General features: G+C 48.2%; 1 protein-coding gene and 1 non-coding gene across 3 annotated transcripts in view; both read right to left on the bottom strand.

Moving 5' to 3' along the window:
- The window catches only part of Itgb5 (integrin subunit beta 5), a 113,650-nt gene that overhangs the window by 13,937 nt on the left and 83,233 nt on the right, over window positions 1-16,480 (bottom strand). The window lies entirely within an intron of this gene.
- On the bottom strand, window positions 980-1,055 carry Trnaa-cgc (transfer RNA alanine (anticodon CGC)). The gene has a single exon. It is a non-coding gene; the product is annotated as a tRNA-Ala (tRNA).

The raw sequence follows: 16,480 nt of genomic DNA on the forward strand, positions 1-16,480 counted from the left end.
GCCAGAGGAGGGGGAACCAGTGGCCTGGAAGCCAAAGGAGGCTGGAGAGGAAGCCCAACATTAATGCTCTGCAGAGGTCAAGGAGGGCAAATCCCGCAGCGGCTGCAGTTCTTGCCACATACTGGTGGGGGGCGGGGTGCCAGTGGAGGCTGAGGGCAGCATCCAGCCTGCAGGGAGGTGAGCAGGTGGCTACTTCCGCAGGCAGGCTGGCTGGCTGTGTTGGGCGGGAAGGCTTGGGGAAGGAGATGGAGGATTTTGCAGACAGGATAGATTGCAGCATTCTTCTGACAGAAGAGAAAGATTCAGGAGGAAGCTCTAGGGGGAAATGGAGGGGCTGAAGAGAGTAGCAGAGAGGAATGGAAGACTGTGCCAGAGAGAGATGCTGGGGCCCGGGTCTGATGGAGGCACTTAGGCTAACCGGTGATCAGCTCCCAACGAGCTGAGGGGTACGAGCTGGAACCAAAGTTAAATCTTCTACCATTTGCTGTCCCCCTGGGCAAGTCCCTGCACCTCTCTGATGATCCATTCCCTCTCTTTGAGGCAATGTCATGAGAAATATCAGCACTGTTCAGCAAAGCTCCTGGCATCACCCCTGGCACATGGGCACCTAGGAAATGGGAGCTGGAATCCCTGTGACATCCCAGATCTGGACATGGGACTCAGAGACCCCTGTCCACAGGGAAAGGCACGGTGCCCACGCAGAGTAGGAAGTGCATGAGGGAGGTATGGGGGGTGACCAGGAGGTCAGTGACGGGGATAGTCGATCCTACAGTGGGATGGCACTGCCTCAAAGGCAGGGGAGGGAGTCAAGGGGAAGGGAAACAAAGGGCTGAAGGCGTTGCTGAGGAGTCCTCCCCACCATGCTCTCAGGGACAGTGGTGTGCATTTTTTTTTCTTTTGGTACCAGGGATTGAACCCAGGGCTGTTTAACCACTGAGCTACATCCCCAGTCCTTATATTTTATTTAGAGACACGGTCTCACTGGTGCTGGGGATTGAACCCAGGGCCTTGTGCATGCGAGGCAAGCACTCTACCAACTGAGCTATGTCTCCAGCCCCGCACCTCGCTTTTGCTGAGGCTGGCTTTGAACTTACCATCCTCCTACCTCAGCCTCCTGAGCTGCTGGGATACAGGCATGAGACACAGCACCTGGTGCGGGTGTCTGAAGGGGCTGCTGGGTCAATCCCCAGAGCCTGAGTGGGGAGGGTAAAGACCCCCAGACCTCACTGAAGGAGCTCCCTGCTGTCCTTCCTCCACATGCGGTAGGAAGACCCCAGTGGAATACAACTTGGGATCAGTTGGGAAGGGAAGTAAGCCTGGCCCTCAGCCTGGTCCCTGAGGCAGGGTGCAAGTGGCTCTCACTCCCAACCCAGGAACGAAACCCCTGCTCTGCCTCAACCTCATGCTCGACTCCATGTCTGATGAGGCCCAAAGTGGCCGTGGTGACTGGTGAAGACCAGCTGGAGGGCAGAGGGCCTGGGGGAGGAGGGAGCCAGCTTGGACTGGGCAGAACTGAGCTGTTGGCATCGTCTTTTGTCCTTAACTCAGGTGCAAGGGTCACAACCAGGCAGACATGGCCCGATGGCCCTCTAAACAGCTGGTTCAAAACACTTCCCATCCAGCTGTGGAATGCACTGTGGTTTCCCAGCTTCCCTCAGGGCGGCCTCTCTCCCTGGGGAGTCCTTTCTGACTGGAAGGCTGAGGAGGAGAGGACAGCTCAGCCCCCCAGTCAGGAAGGGCCCTTCCTTTCTCTCCCCTCCTGGACCTGTCCCCTTCTCTCTCCTACGCCCATCGCAGATGTCTCTGCCACTTCCATTTCTTCTTCCTGGCAGTTTCTTCTCTCCCCTGGAGTCCCTAGGGAGGTCTCTCCCCCTCCATGTCCCCTCTCCCCATTTTTCCTCTTCTCAGAACAGGTGGGGGTGTCAACAAGAAGTGGTTAAAGAAATTGAGGGGGGGTGTGCTGGAGGCCTTGGCCCATCTGGGGTGGTTTCCCTGTGTGCTCATGACAGGTCTCACATGTGTTCTAGACCTCTCTGGGTGAGACCTTGGGCGCGGCTTCTGGAACTCTCCAACAACTGTCATCATCAGAGGGACAGGAACCAGATCAGCAGCTCTGTGTGCTTCAGTCACAGTGTCTGTCACTCTGGGGCCCTGCAATGCCCAGAGCCAGAATCACAGCCCGGTCACTGTGCCTGAGGAAGGGAGAGTAGAGCAGGCCCCAGCCACTGACATTATGTGAGGCTGCAGGCCACCCTGCAGGAGCACCTGAACTAGGGGCAGGCTGGGCTTTCTGTGGCCAGACAGATCCCCAGGCTTCCAGGGGAGACGGCCTCAGTCTGCTGCTTTGAACAGGAAGGGGAAATCCCTCCTGAGCTGCGCTATTCCTGGTTCTCCGTTGACAAGCAGGCTGCAGTTACATAACAGCCCCTCCCATGTCCTCACATGTCCTTGCCCGGCCTGTGTCACCCAGTCTTGTTCCTGTGAGAACGTGCCCATCCCACTATTCTACCTTTCCCTCCAGGCACGGGCCTGGCTTCCAGAAAGATAAAAGAACTGGGATTCCTGAAATGCTCAGGGCACAGGACAAGCTCCCAGGTTCCTCACAGGCCTGGGGTCAGCAGCTGCGGGGCAGCAACTAAATCAACCTTGGGGGAGGACAGGTGGCTCTGGCAGCTTTGTTCTTCTCACCACGGGGTCCCTGAGCCTGTGAGCACAGTATCATCTGGCTAAAGGGAAGTAATGATAGAACTAGCCAGGTGAGGGCGGTTCCTCCTGGGGGAGAACCCTGCACACAGTGGCTTAAACAACCCGACTGGCCAGCCAAGAGCCTCCCTTGCTCAGCTTACTCCCTTCCCATCACTGCCCTGAGGCTCTGGGACTGCAGACCAGAGTATTTTTTTTTTTGGGGGGGTGGTACCGTGGATTAAACTCAGAGGCACTCAACCCCTGAACCACATCCCTAGCCCTTTTTTTGTATTTTATTTAGCGATGGAGCCTCTCTCTCTCTCTCTCTCTCTCTCTCTCTCTCTCTCTCTCTCTCTCTCTCTGTACCAGGGATTGAACTCAGGGGCACTTGGCCACTGAGCCACATCCCTACCCCTATTTTTTATTTTATTTGGAGACAGAGTCTCTGAGTTGCTCATCGACTCATTTTTTTTTTTTTTTGCGGAGGCTGGCTTTGAACTCGCTATCCTCCCATCTCAACCTCCCAAGCCTCTGGGTTTACAGGCAGGAGCCACTGCGCCTGGTCAGAGTGTTTTTAAAGGTAGCGCTGTGCGCTCTCACCCACCTGCTTGCTGCTCTGGGCAGCGGCCCAGTGTCCTCACTGGTCAATAGGGGTAGCACCTATCTTATAGGGTTGGGGAAATGCTTTGCAAATATGCAATAGAGAGATGTCCAGTTTACTTTGCTGAGGGAACTTCTAATTCCATTAAACCATTAAAATCTCTTCCTAATAGTAAAACTTTATGGAACATTAAAAATATTTGGATCCTGAATGTCGCCAAGAGGCCTAGGTGCTGAAGGCTGGCTCCTACATGGCTCTCTTGGGAGATGGTGGAAGCTTGAGGAGGTGGGGCCTAGCGGGAGGAAGGTAGGTCATGGGATTGTGTCCCTGAAGAGGATATTAGGACCCCAGCCCCTCCTTTCCCTCTTTGCTTCCTGGCCCCATGAGGTGAGGAGCTCTGCTCTACCATGTGCTCCCCTGTATGATATGCTGTCTCATCACAGGCCCCCAAACAACAGGACCAACTGACCAGACACTGAAGTCCCTGAAATTGTGCCAAAATAAACCTTTCCTCCGCTTAACTTAATTCTCAGGTATATTGTCATAGTAGCAAAAAGCTAAACAGTCAGGTGTTCCTCTAAACACTTGATACCCATGATCTCATTCCTCCTAATAACCCAGGCAGCAGTTACATTACCTAATTTTTGCATATGTGGAAAATGAGACACAGAGAGACCCATTAAGCTATCCAAAAATCACAGAGCAGGTAGGTGATAGGGCTAGGATTCAAATGATATTTGTCTGACCCACTAGATTGTACCTTTTTTCCAGTCTAGCCCAGTCAGGATTAAGTGATAAAAATGTAAAACAACACAGACGATAGAGGCTTAAGGTGATGCAGGGTGCAGAATAGTAAAAAATGTGCAGCAGTCCTATTCATAAAAGTCTGGCTTTTTTCATCAGGGATCCCTATGTCACTCTTGGTCTCTCTTATCTTCTTTTAGGACAGGGCAGTGGCCTAGATGAGCTCCCCAGCTCCTCCACTGCCCACATATGGCTGCTACATATTACCTCTGGGAGTGGGGGGAGAGCTGGGGAGCTGGGATAGTCCTGGGTCAAGTGCAGGTTTTGAGATGGGGGGTGTGGGGGGGCTCTGGGAGAGGAGGATTAGCAGGAGTTCTGAGGTCAATCTGTGAGGAGGCCTAGAGTCAGCGGGCAGCCAGAGAGGATATCTGGACGTAAGTGAGAGAGAAACTGGAAAGTGCAAGAGGGGTCCTGCTGGGCTTGCTCTGTGGGTAGTATGTGGCTGGGTGGAGGGGGGCCACGAGCCTTGGGGTAAGGGGGTTCCAAGTGCCTGCTCCAGGAGCTCAGGTTTATCCGTCAGTCCCAATCCACTTGACAGTCAACTCCTGGCACTGGGCACTCCCCAGGTCCACTTCTCTGTGGCCTCCTCCACTGTGTTTTCTAAAATGTGAGCAAACACTTTTGCTTAAAATCCTTCAGTGGCTCCTTATCACCTTAAATACAACTCTATCTATCTATCTATCTATCTATCTATCTATCATCTATCTATCTACCTACCTATCTACATTTTGGTACCAGCGATTGAACCTAGGGGTACTTAACCACTGAGCCACATCTCCACTCCTGTTTTTTATATTTTATTTAGAGACAGGATCTCAATGAATTGCTTAGGGGCTCACTGCTGGCTCGAGGCTGGCTTTGAACTTGTGATCCTCCTGTCTTAGCTTCCTGAGCTGCTGGCATTACAGATGACTGCCACTATGCCCAGCTGTAACTTCTGTATTTACACTCTGGGCACAATATACATGGATTATGGCAGCACCCAACCTACCTCTGAGTCTCTCCAACTCCCCTGTTTGTCCAAGTATCCCAGATTCTGGACATTTCAAAGCCTTCACAGTTTCTATCACTTTGTAGCAGTGTGAATAAGACACAGGAGGGTGGGTGCAGAGATGGAGAAAGAAACAGAAAAGATTTAGTGGATAAGCCCTGGTGGCGCATGCAAGCAGGAGCTGAAGGGAAGGAGGGTGGGTATAATACCTGGGTTTCTAGCTTGCATGACCGGATGGAAGAGAGAGAAATGAAAAACCCAGGAGAGAACCATGGCTAGGAAGAATAACATGAGCTCTGTCCGAGATGTACTGAGACGGGTTGGGGGGGGAGTTGCAGGTGCACAGAGGGAGCCAGGTGAAAGCGTGGGCAGCAGCTGGAGGGGACTCCATAGAGACTGTGGTGAGAAGGTGTCGAGGACCAGCCCTGACCCTGGGAAGCTGGCTGGAGGGGAGGGTCCTGCAAAGGAGACAATGAAGCGTAGCTAAAAGCCAGAAGAGAACATTTCTAGAAGGCGGGGGTGGTCAGCAGAGTCGCCTGTAGCTCAAAAGTCAAAGTCGATGAGGGCCAAAAGTCACCTTTATCAAGACAAGGCCATTGGAACCTGGGAAGACCCTTTTTGGTGAATCCCAGGGCTCAATCTAAGTGAGACTGAAAGTTAAGGGCCAAGTGGCAAATGTCCAGGAGCATAGACAACTGCTTTGAAAAACCTGTTTGTGAATAAAGAGGAAAGAGAAGCTGCCTGTGAGTGACATGAGCTCAATGGAAGGGTTTTTCTTTTCTGTACTTTTCTTCTCTTTCTCAGTATTAAACAGACAGGAGCATGCTCAAAAGCTGACCAGAAGGCTTAGTGAAGAGGGAGGGTGTAAATGTAACCATTTATCACTCTGCTAGCCCCACCTCATGAGCCTACAAGCACATTCAAAATTAAAGAATATTTTATTTGTGTGTGCCTACACCAACCGTGGTGTCAGGCACATGGAAGATACTCAGAATATACTGCTCGAGGTTGGAGGTTGTGAACATTATCAGGAAAAATCTCAAACGCTGGGGGAAAAGATCCATGCTGGCAATTAGGAAAGGAACAGAAATGTCATTGATTCCTATGGAACTTAAACATGATTCTTGAGATATTTCAAATTCTTAACAAATGTCCAAGAAACCCCAAGACTTCACAGCAACCCAAGGAAAAGAGGATTAAAGAGTCTCTTCTCTTTGGCAGGACGTGGTCATGGTCGGGCAGAAACCAAAGGCTTTGCACCCTCTGCTGTTCCAGAACACATCCTGATTTCCCCGGCACAAGGCTCTTCAGAGATGTAAACAATGAAGCATCCTTGGTTCCAAGGCCAGCTGCGCCTCTGTCGTTGGCTTATTGTCAACCGAGCAGCCCAAACAGAGCTAACTGACGGTGCTGCCCAACAGCGACGCCCCCACGAGGACTTCCCCTGCCTCTCAGCAGCTGGACCACATGTTACCTTCTGTACCCCAGCAGCAAAATATGACCCCTATACAACAGTAAGTAATGCTGTTTTAAGCCAAGCATTTCCAAAGCTCAACATTCCTCTCAGAGACACTGGCTAGAAAGCTAAGACTCCACTGTCAGAGGTGGAAGAGCCCCCTCAAGGGCAACTCTGCCTCCTAATCATGGCCCCCAGTTCCTCCATGCTGATGGGCACCTCTGACAGCTGCTGCATTCTGCCTGAGACAGGCAGGGGACAGGCCCAGCCCCATCAGTCACAGGCAGATTATGGCGATGGAGGGCAGGTGGAAAAATCCCACGTCCTTTATTGAACTCACCTTTCCAGTTTCAGAGAAGCCTGAGCCCTGCGGAGTGCAATGAACCACAGCCCTCCTCTAAGACCCTGAGAATGCTGACTCGCGGAAATCAAATGGCTGTTGCCAAAAGAAACAGGAACCCCAGGTCCAAGCCTTGGGTTTGGCTTAACCTGCCCAACACGTCCGGTGGGTACCTCTGGGGAAAGCCAACCACATCTGGAGAGCGTGAACTCGCCACGCTCTGGGATGCTGCCACAGGATGAGAGGGTTACTATTTTCAAACTGGAAAACTGTCGTGTTGTTGTGGTTGGTGCACAGTTGCCAGATAGATCCCAGCCGGAGCTGGCCACCAAGCCTGGTGCAACATTCCTCATGGGCAGAGTTGGTTCAGAGTGTCACATGCATGGGCCACACTGAGGCCTGGCTGCCAGGAGCCCAGCCAAGCCGTGAGATGGCAGCAGCCCCCGGGGCAGGGAGAGGAGACTTTCCTTGGGTGTTGGCGAGGAAAACGGTCCACGTGTTAGCCTGCTCCGCCACAGCCTCCCCATGTGGCAGGATCGGTAAGGGCACATTAGTGTCCCGTGGGGCAATGACTACTCGATGAGCTCATTTGCCACCAGAGCATTTTATAAATGAGACCAGGCTAAGGAAGGTTCACTTAAGGAAAGTGGGCTCTGCACAATGAATAACAAGAGCCAGACGCCTGCTGAGCACATACAGGAACATTCTGTGTCTTCATCAGTGGACAGTCATAAAACTTAGGGACCTTGGCCGGCGTCCTGGCCCACGCAGGTCCTCCAGCATTTGTCTGCTGTGTCTGACATATCCTTACACAACTCGAAGAAACTCAGAGGAAAAGAGATTAAATGGTTCCTCAAACATTGAAAAAGATAAAAACCAGTGAGGTAAGTTTTGGAAAACGTGGGCAAACACTCAGAGTGAGAGCTGAGCTGGGATTCAGAGCTGTGGAAGGGTCTAGGCCAATCAAAATAAGTCAAACTGGGTGGAAATGGGCTATTTGTTTGCAAAGGCAATGCAAGGTTCTTCTGGTCTGAATCTATAATTAAGAATCACCTGTAGTCCCAGTGGCTTGGGAGGCTGAGGCAGGAGGATCCCTTCAACCTGTGAGTTTAAGCCAGCATGGGCAACTTAGCAAGAGCCTGTCAGAAAGGAAAAGAGGGAGAGGGGAGGGGAAGAAAGAGGAGGAGAGGAGGAAAGAAAAGTCAAGGGAAAAAAAAGAATCACAAAGGATCTTTAGTACAGGTTCTGGACTCAGTTTCCAAATGTAAGCAGTTGAAGCAAGCAATACATAATTGACCCACCCTGTGTGATTGGCACTGTTAGGAAAGGCAGGTGATGTAAAAAAAAAGTCTTATGTTTAGAGCTTGCTTGTGATGAATAAAGCTAGCCCATTTGTTTCCAAGGAAACAATCTCAATATGGTAGCAAGTACATTAAAATCAATTCTTGTTGTACCACGACATACTAGCCTATTGTCAAAGGCCAACTTTGTGATGTCAAATAACACACCTTCCTGGAGAGCATATTTCTTTAGCATAGGAACAGAGGGACCCACCAGAAGGACTTGGGAGGTTGAGGGAATGGGGTCAGAAATAAGGAAGGGTCAGAGCAATTCAGACTCAAGGGAGCATTGGGATCAGGACAGAGCTCTAAGATCAGTATTCAGAGAGGCAGGGACACATGCCCAAGGGACAGCAGGGTTCCCTCCCATTCTGCCCTGCCCTGCAGAGGTGTCAGAGAATCCAAAATCAAGACAAAGCTGAGAGTGCCTGATGCACTCCTGAGATACAGAGCCAAGAGTCTTAAGAAACTATTTCAGCCACCAGAGGTCTCTCATAGTTTTAAATTTTCTAACAAGTTATCCTATAATATCAAAAAGCTAAAGCCATCCAAACCCACGTGACTAAGGGGTTATCTCTGGCATTCTCGTGGCCTTCCTAGGGTTTTCCTTTGCTTTTTAAATTTCATTATGTCCTTCATAAGCCCGACTGCAGGGCCTTAAGGGTCAGGCCTGAAGCTTCAAGGCACACACGGAATCCTCATCAGTCTTCTATCTGCACACTTCTCTCTCTAAGTAGAGAAAAAAGAGGACATGGAAGGGAGACCCAGTGCTTAGATCATTCCCTTTTCAGAATCACTGAACTGTTGCTTAAGAAGTTTCTGGATGTTGGGCACCGTGGCACATGCCTATAGTTCCAGCAATTTGGGAGATGAGGCAGTAAGATTGTAAGTTTGTCATCAGACTCAGCAACTTAGTAAGACCATGTCTCAAAATTAAATTTTAAAAAATTAAAAACAGGAGGGGCTGTAGCTCAGTGGCAGAGCACTTGCTAGTAAGTGTGAGGCACTGGGTTCCATCCTCAGCACTACATAAATAAAATAAATAACATAAAGGCATGCTGTCGATCTACAACTATAAAAAAAATTTAAAAACAACAAAAAAGGGCTAGAGATGTAGCTCAGTGGTAAAGAACTGGCCTAGCATGCACAAGGCCCTGGGTTCTATCCCCATTACTACACACACAAATACACATACACACACACAAATACACATACACACACACACAAATACATACACACACACGGTTTTGGAAATAGGAGCTCAGCCATGAGAAAACGCTATTCCCAGAAATAAGCTCAGAGCATGGGGTCAGGCTGGTTCTCTAAATGCCCACAACTTATCTTTCAAAATCTCAAGAGTCTGTATAGTGATGATAGATATTTAAGATGATTCGTATGCCTATTCCTCAGCCCAAGAAAGTTTCTGAAAGGTGGAAAATTCCAGGGGCAACAAAGATTTAGAAATTAATTCAGGACTGCAACCATCTCCAACTTTATCCCTGGTGCACGATGTAACACTTGGCACATGAGGAATGCTGAATGAATTCTTGCAGAATGAGATGAATGTAGGACCTTCCTAAGACAAAATGACCCTGAGAGAGATTCACTGCTGCTCCTGCATCGCTATAGATCAGATGCTATCAAGCCTGATTTTCTCCAAACACTTTCTCTGAGCACAAGCTGCAGGAGACTGACAGATTCCAGAGAGGTGTACCTGCTCCCCTGGTCCCTGGGACTAATTTAAAGGATGCATTGTTTCCTTCTAGAATCAAGCCCTAACATTTTGATGCCTTTTTGTCTTTCAAGTGAACTTGAGCAATGGCTAAAAACAGATGGAAGTCTTAGAGAAATCCTGAACTGAGAGGCCCGTTGAGAACTTTCTGAAGGCAACCTGCTTTGATATCACAGTTATTTCTTCTTCTTCTTCTCCTTCTCCTTCTCCTTTACTGGGGATTGAACCCAGGGTCTCTTAACCACTGAGCCACATCCCCAGCTCTATTTTGTATTTTATTTAGAGACAGGGTCTCACTGAGTTGCTCAGTGCCTCACCATTGCTGAGGCTGGCTTTGAACTCACAGTCCTCCTGCTTCAGCCTCCAGAGCTGCTGGGATTACAGGCGTGTACCACCACACCTGGCTGATGTCACAGTATCTGATGCTTATCTCCACGGAAGACAACGTCCCTCCAGGGTGGAAAGGCCAGAGATTAGGATGTACCTGAAGCCCCGGGTGGCAAGGTATCCTGCAAAGAGCTTTGCAGACACTGTTCTATGTGAGTCTCATAGAACCCTCTGGAGCAGGATTTCCCCTCATTTGACAGAGAAGAAAAATGGGTCTCAGAAAAGTTAAGTGAAGACCCCTGGTCACAGGGCAGAAAAGGGCAGAGCCAAGTTAGAACACAGGTTTGTCTCCCTCCAAAGCCATTTTCTTTCCATTATATAATGATGCCACCAAAGGCTCCTGCAGTATCCCTGTAGAGGGAACAAGGAGACATACCTCTGTTCTGGTTAACAATGGCTTCTGGCAGTGTTGCCTGGGTTAACAGTGTAATACTGAAGAACACACACTGGCCTCTACCACCCAGTCAATGGTGTCTGAGGAAGATCTTTACCAACTACAGGATTATCATTCCTTTTAATAACAGCGAAGAATCCTGTAACAAATTTTATTCTCAGAACCACCATACTGAGTACTCCAAAATGGAACAGGATACTCTCAGCTCTCACTGTTATGTGCATAATTAGGATTTGTACAGGATGGTGCTCTGCAGTTCCTGAAACTCTGCCAGAGGGATTCCTTTGGGGCAGATGGGTCCTCCCTTCTCTGGAAGACATATTTGGCATTCTTTTTTTTTATTATTATTAGCTACACATGACAGTAAAATGATCTTGACAGTTCATACATTTGAATCAAATGGGGTATAATTTCTCATTTTTCTGATTGTACAGGTTGCAGAATCACATTAGTCATACAGTCACCCATATACATACAGCAATGACATATTTGGCATTCTTATATCTGCCAATAGCATCTGGTTAACAACCCAAGCAGAGATTAATAAATGTGAAAAAAAACTGATATTTTTCTAGGTGCTCCTGCCTGAAGCACACAGTGGTGACAATCCGATTAATAGAATCCTTTCTGGAAATTAAGTAGGTACAATCTTGGTTCATTCAAAAGGAATTTTTGAAGACCTCTGCATAGAAGCCACAAAATATGATCTTGTAACAAGTCATTTATGAAATATGCAAGTTATAATGCAATGAATGACAGAAGGTACAGCAGTGACCAGAGCCCCAGGCTTATGATTTTGAGTGTGAAAATAACATTTCTAAAGAAAACTATAAATATGGTGCAAAGTCCCTTTTTATTTTTGGTCAACCACTGTTTATTGTCTACGGCATGCAAGCTCTGGGTTTTCAGCCCATGATTCAAGCATGGCCTCTGACCTTCCTGAGCTCTTGGTGAAGCCTAGGAGATAGGAGGTTAACAGATAATTACCAAACTCTGCAATGAGTGATGTGAGAGCCATATACAAGGACCTGTGAAGCAGTGGGGGCAGGGAGGGATGAAGGGACCCTCTCCAGATCAAGGTCATCCAGCATTTCCTGTTCCCTAACAAGTAGCTTGGGGTCAAACTTCACAAATGGAAGATAAGAATAAGAGGTCAGAAGCAGAAGAATAAGAGGTCAGATCACCTCATGCTCCAGGCTAAGAGTGTGGACTTGTAATCAACAGGTCCTAGGAGGGGCTTAAGCTGGTATGAGCATCAGATTTGCCTTTTAGAGAGGTGGCTCTGGGGGGGTGGTGGGTGTGACTGGGGTAGAGGGAGACACCTCTCAGGACATTCTTCACTTCAGTTCTCCTATGGGTGGAGACCCACACCCTGCTTCAGTGTCATGACTGACAAGGACTCAGGAAGATGAGACAGAGGGAGTGGCCCAGATGCCCTCTGGGTTTCAGCCTCAGGTTATAGGTGTCAGGCTGGAGATAGAGAAATATAGATGGCAGAGAGGCAGGTTGTCGAAAGAGGGCTTCCACACCGGGCCAGCTGGGTTTGAAGTGTTGCTTACCGAATTAACTATTAACTCTTTCCTTGGCTTTTAAAATGTTTCATATTTAAGCCACCACTTACTTCCTACTCTTACTTCCTTACTCGGTCTCCTGTTCTTACCCCACAGTCTGCCAAACTTGACTATCTACCACAATCAGACAAAAATAACTGCCATGTCTGCCCCTTGCACATGGGTCCCTTCACCCGGCTCACCCTGGCCTCTGTCTTGGTAGAAAACTGTCTATAGATTCTTCTTGGAAGCCCTACTTATCCTTGTAAATTGAGAAGTACTTTTAAACGTATTTGGATGATGTTGCCATGGAAAGTGTTTCATTTGGTGAGAATCCAGAAGCCTTGAACTAGGTCTTACCCTCAGGAGCCCCTTTATCTGTAGAAGGTGACAGAACACTGTGAGCTCGGCTGGGAGCTGTCAGCCCACACCTGGAACCTGTGCTTGAATCTGTCTCTGACCTTTGAAGAATGATGCCACTAGTGTCACGCTCCATGTTCTCAGGTTTAGGAGCCACAGATGACCCTTGACCTCTAATTTAAAGCTACATATGGTGTAAGCTTATCTAGATGTACTTTTGGGGTCTCGCAGTCAAGTATCCTGCTCAGAATTCTACATCTTTCATTTAAATTTTCTCATTATATGAAACCTGAAAGGTAGGTTAACGATTAGCAAATTATACAGTGTGGTCATTTATACACCGAGACTGCAGAAGTCCCTGGGCTGAGGTGCACTGTTTGTATACAAACAGCAAAGAACAAAGTTGAAGCAAGAATCTTTTATTACATTATGAACAACTAAACAGACCATGTCCTACTTCTCATATTCAAAGGGACTCTAAAGCGTCAACACTTTTGCAAGACTCTAAAGAAACAGAAACCCTCACAATAGCCCATAAAGCTCCCCTCACACACAGAACTAGACTGTGGACAGAATCATTCTCTATGATACACTGTTTCCAGAAACCAGTGGAGCCTCCAGGGACCCATCACACATGTGTTCCCACAGCGAGAGTCACAAAGCAACCACAGAGCTGTTCAATTGCTTCCAGATCTGCGTCTGATCTGCTTCACGACTCATTTTTATGACAGAAAACCTATTCCAAATCTGTGATCACTGCATTTCACCCGCAGTTCTGGCTCTCAGTAGGGTGCAAGGACTCTAAGCCTCTTGTAGAAGGCAAACCAGAGGGATGGAAGGAGCTTCTCTGGGTGTCCCCAATGATTCTGCTGCTGCCTCAGCAGCTTTTACAAGCGTACCCCTCAGTTCCCCTCTGAAAACAAACCGCAACCACACGATCTTCTTCTAGGACAGGCGCCGGGGAGAGGGGTGAGAACTGCGAGAGGATGCTGAGGTCAGCTGCGGTGGGCCTGAGTCAGCATCTGCAGCAGCAAAGCAGTGGTTGGGAAATAGGCTTTGCTCCCTCAAATGCCCCAAACGACCCAACAACCCAGGGCTCGAAACCAACTCGCACAGTTCTAATGGTGCAGGAGCTCCCGCTGACCACGATGCCCAACAAGTGGATGCCGGAGCTCACAGAGGCCTCCAGAAGGGGAGCTGGACTGTTTGAGACACAAGGAAGAGCCCGCTACAGTGTGTGGGGAGCCGTGGCAGGAATCTGTGTCATCGAGTCCTGCGTGGAGCTGGGCTCGGCTTTCAGTCCTTCTTAAATTAACAGCAATGATCTCATTCCAGAAACCATTTTCTCCAGGAGACTTGGATAGCGGTACATGTCAACTACCTGTGGCTTTTAAAGTAAGGGGGTAAAAAAGGCTAGTTGGTTGTGCAAAGGAAAGAAAGTCAAAATGTTCTAATAGATGATTTACCAAAGCAACTCAACTTCCAATGCTTCTCTAGATGTAATATTATCCAGAAAAAAAGCAAGATATGAAATTATATGTATCCCCCCTCCCCAACTTAGGAAAAAGTTTGGAAGGAAGCTTTTTCTCTAAGATAGCCTGCACTGTCTCTTTCCCTTTGAGTGCATAATCTTTGCTCTCCTAAATAAATCTCTGCTTGTGCCTCAACAAAACAAAACAAAAAAAAAAAAGGAAAAGAAAAAAAGTTTGAAAGGAAAGAAACTAACCTTGTAAAATATGAGTGATGAAATTATGGATGATTTTAAAAATTTATTTCTATTCTTCAGAATATTCTAGATCAAAGAATAACCCGTTAATTTCCTGGAAATGTTGTTCTCTTGATTAAACACACACTTTAAAAGGGTGCATGTGAAACAGAGAGGGTGAAAAAATGCCCTTGACTAATTTACCAGATGGTCCACATCAATCCTGCTCACCAAGAAGGAGTCAGATGGCCCCATTTGATGGCACATCCATCAGTTTCCTTATATTTTGCAAGTTTTCTTTACTGAATACACATGGCTCTTCCAATAGGGATGGCAGTGGGGGGCTCCATCTCAGCAATCCCAGGAAGTTAGAGTTGAAGCACCACTCACATGGGAGGCTCCAGGGTCCGGCAGCCCTCCAATTTCCCCACCCCATGACCTGCAAAAGCCTCCAGAGGTCACAGGATTGTACAAGTGAAGGTGAGAGAGTGGGCACCCAGGGGCTTTCAGACACAGGGTTTGGCAAAATTCTGAAATGTAAAATTAATTCAGAAGAACTCTAGATTACAGTGGTTGAACCAAAAACGTATGTGCTCACTCAACCTCAGAATATTTGTTTCCAAAATGATAAGTTTTCTCCACTGAGGGCCACTCATACCTCATCCACCCATTGCCCTGTGCCTGCCCAGCTTTGTGTTCTATTCAGGTCTTTCATCCATGCCTTCTTCCATTCTCAAAGTACTGCAGAACCGAATGGAGTTGGTCCCATTTTAGATAGGGGAAAACAAAACATCTAGCACAATCTATGTCTGAGGGTGATAAACTGGAAATGGAGTAGGCACAGGCAAATTTGCTCCAGGCGGCATGGATGTGAACAAACTTCTGGGGCGAAAACATTTTGGAGGGTTATTTCTGGCTCCTGAGGTGGAAGGAGGGAGCACACAGGGATGTTTGATAATCATTGTTTAAAGATGAACACTGCTCGAAGTCCATTACCGACACAGCTGGGCTTCAAGGGACTCTTACTGTGGCTGCTAAGTGGAATGGAAACTCCATCCCACCACACTGGGCTTCCTTAGGAAAAGCCTAGGGATTCACCGGGCAGGGCTGGCACCACTGCACACTGGGCATCAGCTGCAGCTTCCCAGGGGCTGTGGCACTGACTCGTGCAGGAGCCAGTGGTGGGTGAGCCCCTCTTTTGTGCCAGGCAACATGTGAGGTGCTTCATGTACCTTCTCCTCTTTTACAACAAATCTGCCCAAAGTCTCACCTCAGCATGTGGCATTAGGGGATTCAGGCAGAGGCCTGCTGCTCCTGAGCTCATGCTTTTCCTGCTAACCCAAACAGAACCGTCCAGCTCATACCAATCCATCCTCACCAGGATGGAGAAAAAGTCGAACCAATCCCTGTTGCATATTTTACAGAATCCTAACTGGATCCACCCACTTTACTCTATGACATTCAAATGTCCTGTACTTTCCAGGGCAGTTCCAGTTTGGAGCATTTTGCCACCACCACACCCTTGGGCATACGCACACTTGTCTCCAGGAAGCCTCCCTTGCTCACCCACGTCTGCAGCCCTCGGCACTTGTTTCTTCCATGGGAGGATAGGTACTCCTCTCAGGGTACATGTTGTTTACAGGTTCCTGATTTGCTCCACACACGCCTTACTTCATGCCTTCTTTTGCAGCTTAATCCCAAGTTCCTTTCAAGTCAACCCTTCCCAACTAGAAGACTACTCTCAAGGAGGGAATCCAAGAAGCCACAGAATAAACAATCCATAGAGGAAACTATAGTCCTATCTAAAATTTTTCTGCTTATTTGCAGATGGCATGGTGCTGAGTGGAAATGGCTCGGTTGAGATACAATTTTAAAGTATCTCATCAGAATGTAACTCCAGAATAGGAATTGCCAACTTGTAATTGAATAGGAATCAGTGAAAACCCCTGTGCTTAGATTAAAAAGGAAAAAAAAAAAAAGTGCTCAAACATCACACAATAAAAACTTAGCTTGGCTAGAGCCAGACACAGTGGTGCATGCCTATAATCTCAGCTATTTGGGAAGCTGAGGCAGGAAAATTCCAAGTTCAAGGCCAGCCTTGGCAAGGTAACGAGACCCTGTCTCAAAATAAAAAG

This window comes from Urocitellus parryii, chromosome 2, assembly GCF_045843805.1.
Source record: "Urocitellus parryii isolate mUroPar1 chromosome 2, mUroPar1.hap1, whole genome shotgun sequence".
Classification (NCBI taxonomy): domain Eukaryota; kingdom Metazoa; phylum Chordata; class Mammalia; order Rodentia; family Sciuridae; genus Urocitellus; species Urocitellus parryii.